Source organism: Perca fluviatilis, chromosome 8 (genome assembly GCF_010015445.1).
Source record: "Perca fluviatilis chromosome 8, GENO_Pfluv_1.0, whole genome shotgun sequence".
Lineage (NCBI taxonomy): Eukaryota > Metazoa > Chordata > Actinopteri > Perciformes > Percidae > Perca > Perca fluviatilis.
In genome coordinates, this window is record NC_053119.1 from 31340501 (window position 1) to 31358243 (window position 17743).

General features: G+C 40.4%; 1 protein-coding gene, 1 long non-coding RNA gene and 1 pseudogene across 3 annotated transcripts in view; 2 read left to right on the plus strand and 1 right to left on the minus strand.

The window, feature by feature from the left end:
• Positions 1 to 17743, plus strand: part of LOC120563984 (synaptotagmin-9-like) — a 309829-nt gene that overhangs the window by 150435 nt on the left and 141651 nt on the right. The gene's annotated exons all lie outside the window — the stretch shown is intronic.
• LOC120563991 lies at positions 412 to 14889 on the minus strand. The gene is made up of 3 exons (XR_005640046.1): positions 14551 to 14889; positions 8503 to 8596; positions 412 to 607 (listed from the first exon to the last, which is right to left on the minus strand). It is a non-coding gene; the product is annotated as an uncharacterized LOC120563991 (long non-coding RNA).
• LOC120563985 lies at positions 2381 to 3222 on the plus strand (annotated as a pseudogene).

Consider the following 17743-nt stretch of genomic DNA (forward strand, 5'->3'; position numbering starts at 1 on the left):
GGGTAACCTTAGTTTTTTTAACCTCTGGCAGTTCACCACTTACCTTTGTACCATTTCAAGCTATTCATTGGACTTGAACTGCTAAAATTTCAATAAAAAACTGGGACAATTGGGGTGCTCTAAAAATTTTGACCAATAGTGTACATTATGTGCATGTATGTTAGACATAATTAGTTCTTGCCCTTGTATTTTAGCCAGACTTATAACTCTTCCCGAAGTTTCCTTAATTTGTTTAATTAATTTAAACTGCAGGTGCTTGCTAATCAGTGTAATGACCTCTCTACTCCTGCTAGACCCCACACTATATTTCAATAAGGAGAGACTCCGTTGCAGATATGCAAACATTTAATAATAGAAACCAAGTACATACAACATAAGTATTTGGAACATAATTCTTTGGAGATTAGTCTCCATTGTAAAGGGGTATCTATACAATTCTTTGGTTTAGGAAAACCAAACACATCCCCCAATGAAAACCAAACACTGGTGGTGGCAAGGAAAAGCCGAAGACGAACAAGAGCCGACAGCCGGGAGAAGATCGAGACACCGTCTAAAGGCCGCGAGGTGAAAGGGGAGGAGGCGGGTCACACTGAAGTCTGAAAAACAACTGACAGAAGCAGGAGAGAGAACAGCTTTAAAACACGGTAGTCAGCTGTGATTGGTTAGAACATAAGCCAGACTCTAATTGGTATACAGAACCGTAACACCCACCCCCCAGCTGATAGTGAAAGGGAGAGAGACCACGTAATAGAAGTCTCCCTGACTGAATTTATGCTGAGCTCCATAACACATATCCAACCCATCTTCCACACAATTTTTCAGATTCCATGATCTACATATGCGTTTCTTTTTCTTAAGACTTAAGACCTTCCTCCTCTTGATGGGATTCCCTATTCTGTTAGCATTGTTAATGAGCATATAACAAAGTGGTGATGACTAAACACAACTAAATCCCAAATACTCACAGAACAGTCCATGTGCACCTGAACCTGAACAATGCACAGTTCAACTCCCTAAAAAGTTCGTCCATAACAGATCTCACTTCACACGTTCTTTTTCCTGTGCACTGCTACCGAAAAAAAAAAATAGTCCAACCAGAGTAATACAAAAGGAAATATGTCCAAGTAGGATCCCAGCCGGTGTCTAACATCAGCGCCAGTCTGTCCCATGAGAAAGCCGAGAAATAAGAAAAAAAAGGTAACGCAGCCATCAGCAGAGGCTGCACATCATTATAAGTCCCTCACCGACAAATCACTCCATATTTTCTATGAATGCCATCGCCTTTCGGGGGCATTCAAATGTCTGAACTCCAGCCTTGACTTCTATTTTAAGTTTGGCAGGATACAGCATTCGGAATCTCACCTCTCTCTCATGAAGCTTTTTCTTACACTCCTTGAACCTGTCGTGCTTTATCTGTGTCACTCTGGAGAAGTCTGGAAATAGCATTATATATGACACCTGGCCATTACAACTGATTAATGATTGGATTGGTTGGGTCTGTGACGTGCTGACGTTTACGGTAAGCGTATTGTCCCACTTTCCAGACTGATCTCATGAATTGGCGTATGTATGACACGCCAATTTGTATTCCGTTTTTGCGTGTTATGAAGACGCATAATCGCATTTTTGCGTGTATATCAACGCAAATCGGCCGCCATTGGCCTATATTGTGAGTCCATTTCCGCCGTAGCAAGAGGTATAAAGGAAAGGTGGATGGGTAAAACACAGGACTTTCACCTGGGAGAGCCGGGTTCTCGCCCAGCGTGTGGCGATTTTTCGTCCGTTTTTTGTTTTTAATTTTTTGTTTTTAATAAGCCTTACCCAATGTTTCTTTCCTAAACCCAACCATTTGTTGTTGTCGGAAGCGTGTTTTAGTCGTTATTTTCCGTGTTTTTGTTACTAAAGCCTTTCCCTGTGTTCTTTTCCTAAACTCAACCATTTTTTTTTTTCTTGACAGGCGTGTGACGTTGTTCTCGCGATAGTACGTCGCGTTCTCGCGATAACGCGCATAACGATGCGGCCGGCCACGTAGGGTCTGTTTACATCAGCTGTTTCCAGCGTGTATCATACACGTGGATAGCTGAAAATGGGGTAAAATAACAAACCATTTGGCTTTATGAAAGTGGCGTATATATTTACGCAAAGTCATGATGCCATGTTGCACTTTCGGTGTTCCCGTGTTACGGACGCTAGTTTGCTGCTCCAGCAAAAACGTACTCAACTCTGCTTTATTGTTTAATTTAGCGGCTATTTGCCTGGTTTGCATTTAAACTACACCAGTTATACTCAAGCACTTATAGTTCTCTTCTTTTACAGCGACTTCCTCGCTGATCTCACAATTGTTAAAACGCTGTTAGCTACTTTAGCTTAGCCATTAGCAATGGCTAATTCCTCTCCCTCGCCTGCTCTCTCTTGCTCTGTGTGTCAAATGTTTAGCTATTCCTCTGCCTCCTTTTGTGATAAAGATACATGTAATAAATGTAGTTTATTCGCTGCTTTGGAGGCGAGGCTTAGTGAGTTTGAGGCACGGCTCCGCACCATGGAATCAAAATAGTATGCTTCCGTAGCTAGCCAGCGCCCTGCAGCTGGTGCGGGCCAACATACTGTAGCTTCTGTTAGTCCCCCGGCAGACCCCGAGCAGCCGGGCGAGTGAGTGACTGTCCGAAAGAAGCGTAGAGCTAACTCTAACCCGGGGAGTGCATATGACAGCAGTCGCTCTAAACCGGAGCATCTTTGCCTTTCTCCCTACTAAGTGATACACCTGCTGAGAAGCCAGCTCTGGTTATTGGGAGCTCTATATTGCGAAACATGGTCGTGTACGTCCCTGGGGCAAGAGCGGGCGATATAGAATCCCATCTAAAGCTGCTGGCTAAAAATAAAAATAACGGTAAATACAGTAAGATCATACTTCACGTAGGTGGTAATGATACCCGATTACGCAAATCGGAGATCATTAAAATGAATGTTAAGTCACTTTGTGCATATGCAAAGACAATATCGGACTCAGTAGTTTTCTCTGGACCCCTGCCAAACCTGATCAGCGATGACATGTACAGCCGCATGTCATCCTTCCACTGCTGGTTGTCGGGGTGGTGCCCAGCTAATAATGTGGGCTACATAGATAACTGGGGGGCGTTCTGGGCAAAGCCTGGTCTGATTTGGACAGACGGCATTCATCCCACTTTGGACGGAGCCACTCTCATATAAAAAAATCTGACCTAGTCTATTTTCGGTCATAAACCATGACAACCCAAATTTGATATTAGTAATCAGAGGTGCAGTGCTACGCGCTCCTCTTTGCTTCCGTTAGCGCAGTCACCCACTCACAGTATAATAACCACGGTGTCTGTCCCCCGCCTCAGATCGGTTAAATCAAAGGTAAACAAAAGAAGCTATCCTTAACAACCTAATTGGAATTAAAACAACTGCTGCAATGATAGAACAGAATAGGAAAAATAGATGTGGACTATTAAATATTAGATCTCTGTCTTCTAAAGTAGTATTAGTAAACAATTTGATATCAGATAATCAAATTGATCTATTCTGTCTTACCGAAACATGGCTGTGCCATGAAGAATATGTTAGTTAAATGAAGCCACTCCTCCCAGTCATATTAATACTCAAATTCCTAGAGGCTCAGGCCGAGGAGGGGGAGTTGCAGCCATATTTGATTCAAGCCTGTTAATTAATCCTAAACCTAAACTAAATTATAACTCGTTTGAAAGCCTTGTTCTTAATCTTCAACATCCAACATGGAAAACAGTTAAGCCAATTATATTTCTTGTTGTTTACCGAGCTCCAGGTCCGTATACTGAATTTTTATCTGAATACTCTACGTTTTTATCATGTGTAGTCCTAAAATCAGACAAAGTCATTATTGTAGGTGATTTTAATATCCATGTGGACGTTGACAACGACAGTATTGCTTTCAACTCACTAGCCTTAGACTCACTCACACTTCCTAGATTCAATTGGTTTCAGTCAGAGTGTGCATAAGGCCACTCACTCTTTTAACCACACCCTCAACCTTGTGCTGGCATATGGCATCGAAATTGAACATTTAACAGTATTTCCCCAGAATCCTTTATTATCAGACCATTTCTTAATAACTTTCGAATTTTTACTACCCGACTATACGAAATTAGATAAAAGCTTCTACACTAGATGCCTATCTGACAGTGCTATAGCAAAATTTAAAGAAGATATTCCAACAGCCATACCTTAATATAACAGAGGACCTTTATGTTAACTTTAGTCTCTCCCAAATCGCTAATTTTTAAGCTCACTACGGACTCTGTTGCTCCCCTCAAAAAGAAGATGATGAAGCAAAGAAAACTAGCACCTTGATATAACTCCCAAACTTGCAAATTAAAACAAATCTCGCGAAAACTTTAAATACTAAATGGCGTTCCACCAAACTGGAAGAATGTTGTTTAGATTGGCAAGACAGTTTGAAAACCTATAGGAAGGCCCTCAGAAATGCCAGATCAGACTATTACTCATCATTAATAGAAGAAAATAAGAACAACCCAAGGTTTCTTTTCAGCATTGTAACCAGGCTGACAGATAGTCACAGCTCTACTGAGCCATCTATTCCTATAGCTCTGAGTAGTGACGACTTCATGAGCTTCTTTAATGATAAAATTATAACAATTAGAGATAAAATTCATCACCTTTTGCCCTCAACTTCTAAAGGTTCACCTTTAAATGCCGGACTGCTAGAAAGAACGGCAAGACCTGACATATACTTAGACTGCTTTTACCCTATAAACCTTCAACAACTACTGTTAAAGGTCTCTTCAGCTAAGCCATTTCCTGTCTTTTAGACCCTATCCCAGTGAGGCTACTAAAAGAAGTGCTACCCGTGGTTAACACATCATTACAAGATATGATCAATATGTCTTTATTAACAGGTTATGTACCGCAGTAATTTAAAGTAGCTGTGATAAAACCTCTTCTGAAAAAAAACACCCTTGATCCTGAGGTCTTAGCCAACTATAGACCTATATCTAATCGCCCCTTCCTCTCCAAAATCCTTGAGATGGTGGTCGCCAATCAGTTATGTGATTTTCTACATAGCAATAGCTTATTTGAGGACTTTCAGTCAGGATGTAGGATGCATCATAGCACAGAGACGGCACTGGTGAAAATTACTAACGACCTTCTAACTGCTTCAGACAAAAGACTTGTCTCCATACTTGTCTTACTAGATCTTAGTGGTGCATTTGACACTATTGACCATACCATCCTGCTACAGAGACTGGAACACTTAGTTGGCATTAAAGTAATCCCATTAAGCTGGTTTAAGTCCTGTTTATCTGATAGATATCAATTTGTTAATGTTAACGATAAATCCTCCAGGCACGCTAAAGTTAGCCATGGCGTTCCAAAAGGCTCAGTGCTTGGACCAATTATATTCACCTTATATATGCTTCCCCTAGGCAATATTATTAGGAAACATTCAATTAACTTTCATAGTTACGCGGATGACACCCAATTATACCTATCATTTAAGCCAGACAAAACCAGTCAGTTAACTCCAAGCATGCATCAAAGATATAAAAGCATGGATGACCTACAATTTTCTGATGTTAAACTCAGACAAAACTGAAGTGATTGTGCTGGGCCCTAAACACCTTCGAAACCATAGACTGTATATATTAGTGGACAGCTCATCCGGTTCAGCAAAGTGCTGCAAATGCGGAAGTGCCTTAAACCTGTATTCTATCTGAATTCCAGCAGGGGGCGACACGTGCGGTTGCAAAAGGAGGTCGGTTTCTGTAGAAGTCTATGGCGAAATGACCCACTTCTCACTTGTTTTATTACCTCAGTAAACATCTTCATGAATAGTTTATGGTCTCAATCGCTAGTTTTAAGTCTTCTGCAACACAGAATGATGTTCATTTTTTGAAATATAGTCTCGTTGATTTTAAAATCGGCGATAAAGCAGGGGGTGTTTTAGGGCGTGGCTATGATTGACAGTTCGCGGCCTGTCAATCATGACAGAGGTTTAGCAAAGCTTATCCATGGCACGTAAACTTCATTTTGGGGGTTGACCACGCTTTCTTCGTAGTGACTGTGACACTTTGGTCGCCTAATAATGTCTTATTCAGCGTTCGGTTGGACGACAAGACACTCAAAGGAGTCGGCAGTTCAGTTTTTCCGGTAAGTAACGTTAAATTTTTTTTTAAATACTGTTTTTCGTTAGCCAACGTTAGCATCCCAATTAATATCAGTTAGCTAGCTAGATTGCACCTTGCTAACCAAGCTAGTGGGCTAACTGATAACGTTAGGCAGACCATATAAACGGATTCAAATATATATTCAACGTTACAGTCGTATACAGTAGGTATGCACAACGGTCTCGCCGGTGATCTATTTTTAACCATATGTGGTGTTATTGCTAATCGATGCGCATGCCTAACCCGCAAGCTAACATTACCATTACGTGTAATGGTAGCTAATGTTAGCTTAAAATCAAAACCTGATATAGCTAACGTTATGGTGCAAATTCATATAAACCCTACATTCGCACGGGATTAGAATAATTTTGGGACCGCGTGTGATTTAGAAATTACCCCCTCACATATGAGTTTCGTGTGGCGCATTCGCCCAGGACAAGCAGAGACTGCTTTTACTTGAATATACTGAAATATATGTTCCTGCCTGAGAGTTGGGCAACGTTACCCGGGGGGCACCCTATCATCCACTTACTGTCTACTAATCTATTTATAGACCTTCTGTCAGCACATTAGTCTGTTTTAACATGAGTCACATACATGTTACAATCTATATTTACAAGTGCTGTTTATTTCCAAAATGTACATATCATTAAAAAAGTGTTGCGTACAATACACATTGTCTAAGATAAATTTGACATGTAGGAGTAGGTTTACTTAATACTGCATGTCCTCAACTGAAGCATAGATTCATGTACAAGCTCATATATTAATATAATTAATTGTGATCTACCATGCCTTAACTACATGTTTTTCTTTTACCACAATCAACCTCTGCGTCACATACCGGGTCATGTCATATACCAGGTCGTTCCTCCACTCTGCATCAGATCATAGTCCAGACGACCACAGTTAGTCTTGCTCATGACAAACCTTGCTATCTGTTGAGTCATTTGTGTATTTGCCTGTCCTTATCCTTTCTCTTGTGCCTCAGCTGCCATTGGAACCTGACTCCTGCTACCGCTTCACTCCTGCCATCCACCGGACCAGACACCCACCATCACTGGACCCCCCACCACTAGCCGGCCTACTGTCTTCCTCTGATGGACGCGCTCCATCCCAGAAACCACTGGACCCGTTCTCCATCCTGGAAACTTGGACGTGCTTTTCCCCCTCAGAAACCTGGACTCGATACTTGAGTACTTTAAATAAAACCTGTTAATTTACACTCCTGGCTCTGCGTTCTGTCTGCATTTGGGTTCTGTTCACCATTCAAACCTAACAGTTAGCACTTTATAAATATGTATTAGGCATATAATTTAGATATTTTATGTATAGGATTAAACAGTTAGAATTAGATATTGACATTGCATGTCCTTGTATAGTTTTTAGTTTTCATACTTTAAAAATGGCAGTGCAGTAAATATAAGGTACATTGATTTATTACATTGAATAAGTTGTTTATTTTTTTCTTTGCAATTTGTGATCATACTTTTGTTATAATGAATTTACAATAACCCTACACATATTAAACAACACCTAGTGCATTTTCAATTACCTACTAAATACTTGAATACTGTATTTCAAAATTAAATATATTCATATAACTTAATCTAAAAGGTGAAGTGTTTTAATGGTGATTAAAATTGACAAGTACATAAAGACACAAGAAAAGCACAAACTACATTTTGCTGATCCTTCTTTGTCAACATTCAAGTAAGTATGGTAACATTTAAGAAATCATTTATGTTGATTAAAGCCAAAATATACAATTTTAATCAATTACAAATTCTATCAAATTACCAATGTCTTGTATGACTACAATACTGTATGTTCCTATAGTTACTTCAGAAAAACAACAAATGTAGCTTTAGAAAGACCTTTATTTCACATTGAAATGGGCATTAACTTCAAAAACTACATAAACCACAAACAACACTGGCAATATTTTTAACATTATGTTTAAATTGATGAATTAAATAATGTAGTTCACCTTTTACAATCCAGTGTAAATTCCACACATAAATCACTGCTGTAGGTCAAGGTAAAGGCAAACTTCACTGTCACAAGTGAAGTCTGCATAATAAAAAGAGGTAGTTGAAACACTAGTGCCACATTGTTAATTACAGTAGAAATGGTTGACCACAATCACCACAATATAAAAATATAGCTTAACATATAAAGCTTAAAGCACTTATGCTGCACTGTTCAGTCAAGTCCAAATGCCTGGGTAAAGAAATAAAGCTGCCTTTACAATTACAGTGAGCATAGTGTGACAGTCTGTTGGTTGTCTGTAATGCAAAGTGGAAAAAGAAAAAAAAACCTGTCTCTGCGTCTCTGGGTGATGCCAGAGAAGATGAACTTCATGCCTGGATACTGCAGGTGGAGGTTCTGCAGGTCCTCCTTCATTCCTATTTCTGAAAGAAAGAAAAAGAGTCATCAATTTCCATTTTAGCCCCTCATAGTTAAATATATATGCACACTAGCATGTAACTGTACTTCATTAATTATCTAGGAGAATACAGATGAATCAACAACAGTGTATTGTTCTTTAGTGTAACTTTAACTTAGTTAAATGAGCTTATTTCTGCTAACGTTAGCTCTTAAAAGCATGTAAAGGCTAAATGCACCAACCATAGACTGATGGCGCAAACGGTAGCAAGTCATTATCAGTGCTTTATGGTTATTACAGTTAGCCAAACGTTCTAAGAAACTTGGTTAGACATTTGCTAATAGTTAGCGTTAGATAATGATAAGCATTGACAATCGCCGTTTTGCATTTCGCTGACACTATGTTTAAATTAGGAAAACGTAGTTAAACTTCAATTTGCAGAAAATTAACGTTAGCATGTTTTACCATAAGTGGCTAGCTAACGTTACAGACAATTTACATGGTAACGCTCTGTCCATTAATATTAACAGTCTATGTTCGAAACTCATTATCCAAAGTTACTCTGGATGGTATTGCCCTGACCTCCAGCACTACTGTCAGAAATCTAGGAGTTATTTTTGATCAGGATATATCCTTTAACGCCCACTTAAAACAAACCTCAAGAACAGCCTTTTTTCACCTTCATAACATTGCCAAAATTAGGAACATCCTATCTCAAAACGATGCTGAAAAACTAGTCTCAGTACAGCCCTCTCCTTAACCTGTCTCTCTTAATTATGCTGTTATAGTTTTAGACTGCCGGGGGATTTCCTTTGACACACTGAGCTTCTCTCTCCTCTCTCTTTCCATCTGTGTGCTTCCATGTTCCAGAAATGCTTGTTACTAACCTAGCTCTGTGAAGCTTATTCCCCAGAGTCCATATGTATTCTTTTCGCCCAGCATGTTTCCTTGGATTAGGGTGTCCCCTAAATCATGGTTGCAGCCTGTCGCCGTGGTCCTGCTGCGCGCCCTGCTATGCCCTGTTACACCTGCTACACTTTCCAGTGCCCTGCTATGTCCTGCTGCATCCTACTACGCCCTGCTACGTCCTGCTACGTCCTGCAGTGCTCTGCTACATCGTGTGACGCCCTGCTATACCCTGCTACGTCCTGTGACACCCTGCAGTGCCCTGCTATGCCATGAACTACTACAACTACTAATTCTAGTCACTGATCCATTATCTTTATTGTGACTATTATTGCCACTGTTCATCACACCCCCAACCGGCACCATCAGATAGCTTGCCCTTGCCTCTTGCCGCCCGCAACACCAGGTCCCAGTCCGATGATCTTAGGAATCTTGCAGGAATTGTCCTGGGTCTGCCTCCTGCCTGGGCCTGCTGTCCAGTGGTTCTGCGTGCGTGCTAGATCTCAATTTCTCCCTCAATCTCCAGCAACTCCTGAATCTGCTCACCCAAAAACTTTGCACTACATCGCCTCCTTCCTTACCCTCGGGGATGCCCACAAAACAGACATTATTACATTAGGATTGATTTTTTAAATCTAAATTTCTTTCCCAGAGCATGTCGACCTCTCTCTTGCCAGCCAAAACATGCCAGCCTGATGTTTAAGAGAGATCTGCGCACCACTTGATCTCTTTAAAATCATCAGCAGTAAAGGACACTGTTCAAAAGCAACAAGAGAAGCAGATTATGCGAAGAGAATATCAGGCAGAGGAGAGAATTTTCACTTCTGAAGAATCTGTGTTGGCCAGGAACTACAGAGGCAAACCTAAGTGGATTCATGCAACTGTTCTTGCAAAAACTGGACCAGTATCCTATACAGTCCAAACTGCTGATAGTGTCTACAGGAGACACGTGGATCAACTCCTGCAGACTCCTACAGTTACTGCAGAACTGTCTTGTGGAGATTCTTCAGATGCACTTTTCAACACACCAAGTGCAGAACTCAACCACATCTGAGACAAACATTCCAGTTGCAGATGTAGCTGAGTATAGGTTAAATAGTGACTGACTCAAGTCAACAGGGTGGAATAATCCCCTTGGGAAAAGTCAGGGGCTAAGTTAGTAGGTTTACCCTCACTCTTAAGGTAGCATAGAGAAACAGAATGTTGAGAATGTTGTAATGTTCATATTTTGTTGAGAGGGTGTGGTGTTGTTGATCTGATTTAACCCAGACATTGCAGGTGTGTGGAGATTGATTGAGGAATTTATTCAGGAAGCAGAGGCGGAGAGCCTCAAGTGGATGGACGCTTAAGGCCACACACGCTGGAGACAAACATTTTGGAAGACTGATTGTTATTGAAAAAGATTTTGATTAGAGAGACATTCTCTTGTTTCCCACAACACAAAATCTTTTACATACACCTTTTAAAACCTAAACTACAACACGGAGAGCAGGCTTGCAGAGTTTAATGCCTCTTTTTGGCCACTAGTAGCACTATGGAGCAATGTTTTTGCACCCATGGGATAAATTGGCCTTCAGGGCTTGAAATGTTAGGCAATACAACTATTTTTGAATATATATATATTGGTTAAATTTAGGAAAAAATGGTTGGGTTAAAGTAAACCATTCCTGGCAGAAAGCCCTGTAGGCTAACGTATTGATTTGTATGTATATCATTCACACATGCAAGCATGTACATGTATGTGTACAAGAGCAGGGCCATGCAATATACTTTACTGCCATCCGTTTCAGGCTATTTCAATGATCTACAGTTCTTGGTGGTAACAGATCAATGTGTAGAATATGCTGTCACTAAAGGGTTAACTACTGTAGTTGAGTGTCAAATTACGTGCATTCAACCATGAAGGTACACACTCTGAAAAGCAAGAATCACATACCTTGCAGCGGTCACAAACTGGCTCATAGCCTGTGGCAAAGAATGATGGGACACCAACAACAAGTATAGGCCAATCAAAAAGATACTTTATTGTAAACCAAAATTATTAACTTTAAACAAAGAAAAAGGAATGAGGTGTGAGAATGTCATAATGTAAGGTGTCTGTAAAGTGCATGGATGAGTGAGTCTGCATGTGTGAAGATGACCAGTCGAGCTGCTGCATTCTGAATGAGCTGCAGAGGTTGGATGGCACATCCAGGCAGACCAGACAGGAGGGAGTTGCAGTAGTCTAGATGTGAGATGACAAGAGCCTAAACCAGATTATGGGTGGGGGAGTCCTTAACTAGAAGGAAAAGCAGGTCTGTCTTGTCAAGGTTGAGTTTCAAGTGGTATGTGGACATCCAATGAGAAATACGTGTTGCTGCCTGTGTTTCAGATTAGGGAAAATGGAGACAAGGTTGAGTGTCAAGTGGTATTTGAACATCCAATGAGAGATACGTGTTGCTACCTGTGTTTCAGACTAGAGAACGAAGAGAGTTAGTGTACAGAAAGAAGAGGAGGGGACCCAGGACGAAACCTTTAGGGACCCCAGTTGTGAGTGAACAAGGTTCTGACACAGATTCTCTCCAAGTTACCCGGTAGTTACAGCCTTTGAGGTATACCCCCAGATCCTGACAGGCTGAAATAAGGATCTGGTGGTTCATTGTGTCAAATGCAGCAGAAATGTCCAGAAGGATGACCACAGAGGCTGCTCTAGAATTGTGAAGTCGCTCAGTGAAAGCAAGTAGGGCAGTTTCAGTTGGCCTGCCTTGAAACCAGACTGGTGGGGATCAAAGAGGTTATTCTGGTGAAGATAAGAAGAGACTTGATTAAAGCTCCATTGTGTGATTTTTAAAGGTAATTCTGCCTATTTGTGTAAATTCAAAGTTTTATAGTTGCTTGGCTAACTATAGCATGGATGTGCATAACGCTAGAACGACATCTACGATACTTTTCCTCGCGTCAATGATGAAAAAGGATTGTCTACCTTGTAACATAAACGTAATCATATGTGTCGTGATTTCCCTGGCAGACAACTCACATAATGGAGTTGTAACACAGACTAGCTACAGCTACAACAGCTGCGTGTAAACGATGGAGATACTAAGAGCTAATTTCATTGACATGATTGTTCATAGTGCTCAGAGAAATATATTAAAAACACAAACCTCCGTTGCTTCTCTCCTACGCTGTAAACATTGTCTTACACTGTTAATCTCATACTATAATATAATATACAGAATAACAATAGCACTGAGACTTTACTAACATTAGCTTGCATATGTTTGGGAACCTGATAGCATGTTAGCAAATGGTACCAAAATAACGTAAAACTATTATTACACTGGAAGGAACACTCACGGACAAAGTCGTACTTCTTGGAATAATACGGCCACCATAGGAGTTAAAATGCGCTAAAAAGTAATATTCAGTTGGTTGTCATACAATTTCACCACTAGATGGGAGAAATTCTTACACAATGTAGATTTAAAGATAGCACATAGATAGAAAGAGAAATATAGTGTTTTGAAGAGAGATGGAAGAAGAGTGACAAGTCTTTAGTTGTTTACTTCAGATGCGTTGAGTTGCTTCTTTGAGAGAGTTTGGGAAACAAGGAGGTGTTGGGATGAAGGATGGGGTCAAGGGGGGAGGTGGTTGGGCAGGCTGAGGGTATTCAATTACATTTTATTTATAGTATCAAATCATAACAAGAAATATCTCAAGACACTTTACAGTTAGAGTAGGTCTAGACCATAATATAATTTACAAAGAACCAACAATTCAATTAATACCCCCAAGAGCAAGGTAGGAATTTGGTTAGGAGATAGAGGGTTGAAGGAGAAGAGAGAAATGGATGATGTGTTGGATAGAAAGTTAACTTCAGAAGGTGGTGTGGTGACTGAAGAGCGTATGTCATCTATCGTTTTTATTAAGTAGTTGACAAAGTGACTTGGTAGAAGGGAGGAAGGAGGAGGGGTAAAGGAGGTTAGAGAAGATGGAGAAGAGTTATATATCATATATATCATATTATAATTACATAAACAATTAGTAATAATGATTTTCTCGATTATATGATCAATCAGTTTTAATAACTTTCTTTCTATATAATGGAATGTTTCAGTTATACTCATAGTGCAGATAAAGGGTTAAATCGGAGTGCAGAAGGAGATCTTCCAATGAGGATTTTCAGAGCATGTTGCTAGGGAGTCTGATGGGAAGGTTTCATTTCTGGGACAGCCCAGAGGACCTTTTTGCTGAACGAAGCACACTGGAAAGTTACAGATGACTGAACTGTTGAACTCGCTATTTTTGAGTCGAATCAGCAGTGTGCCTGAGGTCTGAAGAGCTGTGGTCGAGCAGAATAGACAAAGGATCAAGGCGACTTTCTGTGGAGCTTTCAGAGCGAAGTTGCCCACAGCTGTGAAAACCTACCTTTTTTTGCCTTATTGCTTGGAAATAAATTTAAACAGGAGAGAAGTTGTAGCAACTTTTTTATCTGAAGTTGGAGTGACATTTTACCTTCTCCTCAACAAATCAACATATTGCGGAACGATGTGACAGTTATCGAGGCATAGTATCGCTTTTTTCTTTTAAAGCCAACCCCCCTATAACCCTCGCCCTCTAAGCACTCTTCAGCCGTACAGCCGTTACAGATACTGTCAGCGGGGCAGATGGTTAAGCCTATATTAGAGGAGTTGTTTGAGATACTTCCCTATGGTTAATACTGTAGGTATTGAAACATCATAGGTTCAACTATTATAAATATTGCATTATAAATATTAATAGGTTCAAAGGAATCAGTTTTAAATACTTCCCTATGGTTTATACTGTAGGTATTGAAACATCATAGGTTCAACTATTATAAATATTGCATTATAAATATTAATAGGTTCAAAGGAATCAGTTTTAAATACTTCCCTATGGTTTAGATTATTTTTAGAGAGACACACACACCCCCGCATTCGCGGGTTCTCGCTACAGTGGAAACCCGATGACGAGACAAGAGGCTTTTGATTGACAACCTAGATGTCCCCCGTTTGTGAAATACACAGCACACAGAAGATCTTTACAACCAAACAATTACAATTGATTACTCACACTCGGACAGCCACTTCTGCCTTGGTCACAGAAGCTTCCGATCAGCTGGAGGATCAAAGGTCTGCTTGTCAGATCGGTCCCCGGGGTTGCTGCAAACCGCACGGTTAAAGAGGAGGCCACCACTTCCCCTTTCGGGGTGTCCCTGCTCACACGAGTAAGTGGCAAAAAAGAAGAAAAAGGAAAAAAGGGGAAAAAAGTCTTATAAAGAGCGAAAAAAGACTCAAGGCTTTTTGGGTCACCTTGCTCAAGACGAACACAGGCGGTTTTTTTTTTTTTTTTAAAAAGCAAAACGTTAACAAGCAAACAAAATAAAATGAGAAAATTAACAGAGTTCAATCACTCAAAAAATGCTCTAAGACACAGGGTGTCCCTACAACAAGGGTATCGGTCAAGAGAGCAGAAAATACGCCCAAGGGAGAGAGGAAGCAGAGCGAGAGCTCCTTTTTTTTCTTGGTCCCCCAGGGAGGTGCCTCTCGGCCCTTTTCCTGGCCATCCAGGGAGGTACTGAACCCCTGTGCTGAGACCACTAGGAGTCTGGTGCTGCCCTAAAAAAGAGGCCTTTGACTTGCAAAGCTTCTCTTTTTATACACAATTCATCCCCCTCCCTTCATAGATGCAGCTTGGGGGTGTTCAACCACTTTATATGACCTTACATGGTAATACAGTCTTAAAGCAAGCATCAGGTTGGATAAACGTAAAAAACATCTCATATGACGATATTTCCTATATGCATATGCATTTTGCTATCTAACATACAATCTAACGGATCGGTTCATCACTACGTCAATGCAGTAACCTCTTTCACCCCTCTGTGCATCCAGAGCCTAACCCCCAAGTGCATGTATACAAGGCCCCAACAGCACTTCCTCTTTCCAGCTGTGCAGGTTTAGACAGACAGTTACACAAAGCAACTTATGCATCTGAAGCCTCTTGCAGACACTTCCTCTTCACGACTGCGGGGTCAAATAGGCAGCTTTACACAGTAACTCACACTAAAATGTCTCTAAGCATGTTTATAGTAATATCAGTAACACAAAAACTTGGTTATATTTATATATTATATTTCTAAAGGCACATTAACACCCACAAGCCAAAATCAAAAGCAGTATTATAGTTTCACAAGCAGAAATATATATTTAGCTGTTTTTGGGTTAAACTCATGTCACAAGCAGAAATACAGTCTTAATTGTTCTTGAGCTAGAACATGTCAAAAGCAGAAGTGTAGGTTTGGCTGTTTTTTGGATTAATACAAATACATTTCAAAAAGCAAATATATTTCAATAAGCAGGAGTATAGTCTTTAATTGTTTTTTGGATTTTCACATACTCTCATTCAACAACATGCACGTTACAGCTTTTACGGGCTGTACAGCATACAGTGCTCAGATGCATCATACGATAACACACATGATAATCCACAGCCATTATTACCATAATTACAGCTACAGGAACTCAGGTGAACCGTCAGTGCAATGTATTTTTATTTTATTTATTTTAAACATGATGGTTTGAACAATGGCCATCCAAGTATTCAGACTGGTAAGCTGATCTACCCCCCCAAAACATTTTCAACTGTGAATCACAATCTATGGGAAAAGTCTTTCTGGTTCAGCGGGTTGTCAGACTATGCAATTTCACCAATGGCCACTAAGCCCATGGTTGCTTCAAGACATGGCGCTGTTCCTGGGGGCTTTGGCAGGAACCCCCTGCTAGAATTATGGTGCGTTTTGAGCTATATTATGAGGCGGCTTGAGAATCTTGTACAGTAAACAGGGAACATCACTGCCTTTGGAACTGCACTTCCCAGCGTTCTCCAAGTGAATGCGATCCTGGAATGACGTCATCCATTAGTGGCACCGGCGCAGGGTTAGCGGTGGAGTTAGCGGGGCGGCTGATTTCATGCCGGACTTCTATCCTGGAATTCATGCCAGCAACTGCAAGTGGGAATGTGGTTCCCATCACCGCTGGCCTTCCCGGCCTCGGATTGAAGGAGCTGGGACCCATGTCGCAGTCGATCCGCCAAGAATCATCCCCTTGGGCGTGGGTCGACATGACGAGCTACAGGGCGAGCAGCCTGGTTTTTCCAGCTGAGATAATAGCCGAGCTTGACTCCGTAACCTGCCAGAATTTACGCTATGCTTCATTTCAGTAAGGACCACTTTGTCATAATAGATTCATTCATCTGCCGAGCTTGACTCCGTGACCTGCCAATAATCTTTAAAACAGCATGGCTAATCCAATTGTTATTTCTGATTAAAAGTCCACTTGCTTCCACAGTGACAGACGCCACGGCTGCTAACGTTAGCATTACTATATTATTAGTATTTGTGGTAATCTGTGCTCGCATTAGTGTATGCAGGTCATTTGGTACCAACTTGTGGCCACAGATGCATTTTGCAGTTTGCTTGCAGTTGCTGTTGTACTGTACTACATGCATGCATGTATATACACACACACACACACACACACAGAACTTTGTGTAAAAGAGTTAGAATGTGGTTGCATTTCCTAACTGAACAGAATCCAATGAGGCGATATGTAGATATGTTTATTAGTGATAATGATCTTTAATACAAGGCATAATGGTCAGTCTTGGTCAGTTTCAAATTCAGTGTGGAAAGACTCATAGAGATTAATTGGGATCAAATATTTCTATTGATGTGAGAAATATTTGCACAAATTATTCGTGTTCGCTCTGAAAAGGCCTTTAGATGTGTTTTTATTTACTACTCGGGTAGATTGACTTTCACTATTTTTACAAAGACAATTCATTCTGTTTTTTTAACTAAACAGACAATCAAGTTTTATTTTATTTTGGGGTATTTTTGATTGCAAAATAAAACATTTCTGTTAATGGTATGTTGCTGAGATTGTGCAATGTTGCTGAGTCTTATCAACTGTACTGCTAAGAGCCTAGGTAATTGATATATAGCTACATTTTCTAATTCAGTCTAGAGGTGCTACAGTAGTAGGGCTGAACGATTTTGGAAAATAATCTAATTGCGATTTAATATGCGATTATTTTTTAAGCTCTTTGTCTTCTGTATTATTCAGCAAAGACAAACAATAAATCATTGTATAGTATGAACAACACACCATTAGATAGATTAAACAAACTGTTCTTTCCTGGAGGCCAGGCCTGTATGTGATGATGAAATTAGGTGATGCATGAATTTATATGAATTACATCTTTT